The sequence below is a fragment of the Cibotium barometz genome, chromosome 24 (genome assembly GCF_041138505.1).
Source record: "Cibotium barometz isolate CiBa-2024 chromosome 24, ASM4113850v1, whole genome shotgun sequence".
In the NCBI taxonomy this organism is placed as follows: domain Eukaryota; kingdom Viridiplantae; phylum Streptophyta; class Polypodiopsida; order Cyatheales; family Cibotiaceae; genus Cibotium; species Cibotium barometz.
The window spans coordinates 3,377,996-3,382,989 of record NC_141069.1 but is presented as its reverse complement, the minus strand read 5'-3'; the positions used below and the strand labels follow the sequence as shown (position 1 = coordinate 3,382,989).

General features: G+C 44.5%; 1 non-coding gene across 1 annotated transcript; it reads left to right on the top strand.

Annotated features, from left to right (window-relative positions):
• Nucleotides 1–1,960: 1,960 nt before the first annotated feature.
• On the top strand, nt 1,961–2,083 carry LOC147624814 (U5 spliceosomal RNA). The gene has a single exon (XR_015269048.1). It is a non-coding gene; the product is annotated as a U5 spliceosomal RNA (small nuclear RNA).
• Nucleotides 2,084–4,994: the final 2,911 nt, after the last annotated feature.

The window sequence follows — 4,994 nt, the reverse complement described above, 5'->3', positions numbered from 1 at the left end:
GTAATGTGCCCAATACATAATGCGTATAGCATTCATTCTCATGCACATTCCCAAATGCAACTCTGGCTGTGAATAATCTTGATTTTGAGTGAGATTTACAGGCATTAACCAAAGGTTAAATGCAAAATGATGATTATCACAATTTTATTAGCACAATTTTCCTAAAACTTACATTAAATCAAGGGTAACCAATTTGTACGGAATGGTTGGAGTATTAAACCAACTCCGAATTGTAATATAAAGTTATAGGGATCTGTATCAGATACCTAATGGCTAATTTGACTCAATTGCACCAAAATATAGTGATTAGCGCTGATTAATCATTGATTAGCAAATTAATTTACTGTTTTGTGTGCAGAAAACAGAGTATACGGGGAGTCCAGATCTGGTGCCTTAGACTTCAAATGAGCTCAAATGCTTTCAAAGGCATCAATAGCAATGAGTCTAGTAGAGGATTAAGCCAAGAAACACAAGATTTGACCAAATATTGAAAGCTTAATCTCTGTTTTATCAAAGTCACCTGCAGATTTGATGAAGAGGTTGGATCTCACTGTAGACTTGATGAAACTGAATTCTGTCTTCACCAGCTTGTAGAGCATGCTTGAAAATACCTTGGGCTAAGAGGAATTAGAGTGATTCACCTTGAGTGAGTGTAGATCTGAGATCTTCTGCTGAAAAATGTAGCCTGCTAAAACAACGATTTCTCCTTCATCCGGCGGCGGTTTGCTACGTTGTTTGGATGAGCTTGAAGACCAAAACATTTTTTCCAAGCCTATATAGGCCTTCCAAGCCCTCCCCTAGGCCTTGGGGGAGGCTGGATGGGCCTAGAAGGCCCCACGCTAGCACAGGGCGAGAGACCTGGGGCCAGACGAACCTTTGGCCCTCCCTCAGGCCTCAGGGGGGCTGGATTGGCCCAGAAAGCCCCGGGCTAGCATGGGGCGCACTGGATTCCAGTCCCCTCGAGGCCTGGGGGAGGGCTTACATAGGGTAAAAAAAATGTTTTGGATTCTTTGAAAAAAAAATCTCTTTTTTCTGAAAAGTTTTGTTACAAATTCAGAATTCAATTAAAAGTTCAATTTTGCTCGATTCACAAGAGGCATTTCGAGAGAAGCTTCATCGAAGATAGTATATAAGAGGAGAGCAATTGAAAGCTCAATTCACGAGAGAGGCCTCTCATAAACTTAGTCTAAGGTGAGAACCTTATTTTAAGACCATCGGTAAGGCATTGCACACACCATGATATAGGGACACCCTACATACATAGTTCTTCTTATACCAAAAGTTGAAGGTGGAGTTAATGTTAAGGCTGATGCATGGTTGAGTTCTCCCTACCAGTTGGGTTAGCAAACTAAAACAAAAAGGCTTTATAATGGCTTGGCGAGAATCCCGATATCCACAAAACTGTCACTCTATATAACTGGTTCTAGTAAGATAGGCTACTTAACCATCCTTGCATTCGCATCATGCCAAGCTTCTTGCATAGAAGGCCTCTCACATGAGCCCGTGCTCAAACTTCAAACTTGTGGGTATGCATGCACACACGCACGCGCACCCCTCCCTCACACCTCGGCATATTGGAAATTCAAGTGGGAGTGGTGCTATCTTAATTTCGATGTATAACATATCTCTCAAGACCATCGGCGGCGGCGGCAAGGCGTTGCCAGACATAGTTCTTCTTATACGGCCACAACTTGAAGGTTGAGTTAATGTTAAGGCTGATGCATCGCCTTGAGTTCTTCTCTCTATTAGTTGTGTTAGCAAACTACTAAAACAAAACTAAAAAGCTTTATAATAATAAATGGCGTGGCGAGCACCCCAAGATCTACAAAAGCGTCTACTTAACCATCCTTGCACCACTTATCCCACATTGGTTCCCCGGCGCAAGAGGGAAGTCCCAGCAGGGACTCGTGGAGGTAGGTAGGTATAAAGCCTCCTGGTTGGTTGCCTCTTTCCTCATGGAAGGTGCGGGTTGAGCACAAAGCGAACTATTCTTTCGCCTTTTACTAAAGAATACCGTGTGCTCGGCCCAACACAAGCACCATATCCCAATTTTTGCAGCGGGCTTCTCTCTCCAGGGAGAGGGGCTCCCCAAGCGTACGTTCAAAACAAGGAGGGGAAGCGCTCCGTCTGCATCTTCCGCTCGCTTGCTCGGCTCTTGCAGGTGGTGTGTATCTGAGGTAACGCTCTGTTTGTTTGTTTCCGTCGCTCTCGTTGTGCAGGTTCTGCGCCATCGCCATGGCCGTCGTCAAGGACATGGGGGATCTCCATGGACATATGTGCCTGGATTGGATGCCCAGAGAGAAACCCGGCCGCCACAACATGAGCACACTGGTTTGTATGTCCACTTTCGTGACAACGCCCTCATTGCACGAAGGCCTGCACAAGCCGTGGTTGAGACAGCATCGATGGCAGCCTGTGGTTGTTGTGAGAAAGGATGGGCAGCACCACACCATCGATGGCTCAGGGGGTCCTAGGAGACGAAGGCTGTCTTTTGGATCCTCAAGAAGGAGCCAAAGCTTCACCAACATCGACCTAGAAGAAGAAGCAGAGGAATGGCTAGCCGCATGGCCCTGGCAGAAACACTTTACCACCTTAGATCGAGTGAGCTCTCTTGCAGCCTCATCTTGTCATGTCATCATGTCTGATTGCACAGTTGAGAGGCAAGGTTCCCAACTCCCAGACAGGTAGGTGCTTCGTCGCTTAGCAGCGGTCTCTCCTCATTTTCTTATGGCCACAGCAACTTACCCATGGCAGAGCGGATTGACTGGAATGGAGATGCACTGAGAACTAGGGCTAGACGAACCGCGCACGCTTAGTCCTCTGGCTTGCTGCCCTCTTCTTTTTCCGCTCGTGTGTTTCTCGTTTAGATGTGCTGCTGCTCCTCTTTCAGCGGGTTCGGGATGGGTGGACTCTCTAGCTTCAAACCAGGTTGCACCAAATACTAGAAATGATGGCTATGCATTTTAATGGCACTAGGTAGGCTACTTGCCTGGTTGCTGGTTGTACTGGTTTGCACCAAATACTAGAAATGATGCCAAAAGTAAAGATGCTCTATGCATTTTAATAGCACTAGGTAGGCTACTTGCCTGGTTGGCCTCTAGCTGCTTGTAGCTCATCCTCCCTCTAGAAAAACTGGAGCTTACTGATAGCTGCAAACGCGTCAGTGGAGATCCAGAGCTCAACTGCATCACAACGGGGGCGGCCTGCTCTTTGGCCGTGCCCGATTAAAACACAGGCATCTTTGTGGGCCGCTTGCCAGAGCTTGCCCTATGTTTGGCTGCTGCTTGAGACCTCCAGGCTCCCAACCATGGCGAGTGAGTATACATTTGCCTCACAGCAGTGAGTGGTACATTCCCTTTCTAAACGACTGCACTCCTGCTCTCTCTCTCTCTCTCTCTCTCTCTCTCTCTCACTGGCTCATGCCAGCAAGTACCTATACCGGACTGGATTTCAACCCTACTCCAGTTGACGATTCCTTCCTTGCTGCTGTTCTGGGCTGAATGAAGGGGTAAGACGAATCCGCCTCTCCCGCTCCCCTACTTACTGCTGGTTGGCCATGCTGGGTTGAAAATTGCGGAAATTATCACACCACCTCTTCGAACCTGCCCCGGAGCCCTGTTCCTTGCTGATTTCACCCTAAACACCAGTGTCCAACAACGCCCCACATTTTCAACGGTGTCCCTACTGTGACCGACTCCTGTCTCCCATTGCTCTTTGTTTCCCGATCTGCTCATTCTCATAGGCCTTCCGCCTTCGGGTACGGATCAACCCTTCACACGCACACACCGACACTATTATGTGCAAACCTGAATCTCTACTGTGACTCAATTTCTTCTCTTTATCAGCAGAACTCACTTTGGTCACCATCTCTCCCAAGCTAGGACTTCACTCTGAATCATAGAGATATTGAATCATGGATTGAAAACGTTGGATTAATGGAGCCCATTTGATACGTCGGTCAGAAATTAAGGGTTGCATTAATAAATGACTAATACTTTGTTGGTCTGTTTTAGTTGAAAATTTAGATCCCATTAAATAATATTTTCAAAGTCCTAAGGCATGAACGACAACAACAAATGCCTTGTCATATGTACTATAAATTCTTTCTGTTGGCTTAAGCTTACGACTTTCATAAGCAATGGGATGTCCATCTTGCATGAGAACACTACCAAAACCATGTCCATGTTCGGTCGTTGAAAATTTGGTAGTGTAAGAGCTGGTGCATGAGTCCATGCTTTCTGAAGTTCAGAGAAGGAATGGTCCTGTTTACTAGGCCAATCAAAATGTCTAGCTTTTTTAAGGAGTTTAGTTAAAGGATGTGAAATATATTCAAACTTATTTTTGACGAACTTCCTATAGTAGCTATTGATTCCAAGAAAAGATCAGAGTTCGTGAATATCATACGGTTTGGGCTAGTTAGCAATGCTTTCGATCTTTTTGGGGTCTACTTGAATACCATCAACCGAAACAATGTCCTAAGTATTCCACTTCCTCTTGAATGAATTTTCTCATATTGGGATCGACATAGAGCTGACACTTTTTTCAAATGTTGTTCGTGCTCTTGATGATTCTTATTGAAAATTAAGATATCATCAAAAAACACTATAATTAAACTTTGGCGTTTCAAGAGTATTCTATTCATCATTCTATTAAAAGTAGCTAGGCTATTAGTCAAGCAAAATGGCATAACTAAAAACTAGTGACACTAGTTTGGGCTTTAAAAGAAGTCTTGAAAATATTTCCTTCATCCATTCGAATTTGATGGTAGCTGGACTTGAGGTCAATTTTGTAAAAAAACTGTGCTCCCTTGAGCTTGTCTAGCGAGTCATCCACTCGTGGTATTGGATTTCGGTTCTTAAAAGTAATCTTGTTTAAAGTACGATAATCGATACACATTCAATATGTCCCATTTTTCTTTTTAATAAGAAGAACTAGAGCATCAAATGGAGAACTCCTAGGTCTAATTAGTCCTTTGTCTAATAATTCTTCTACTT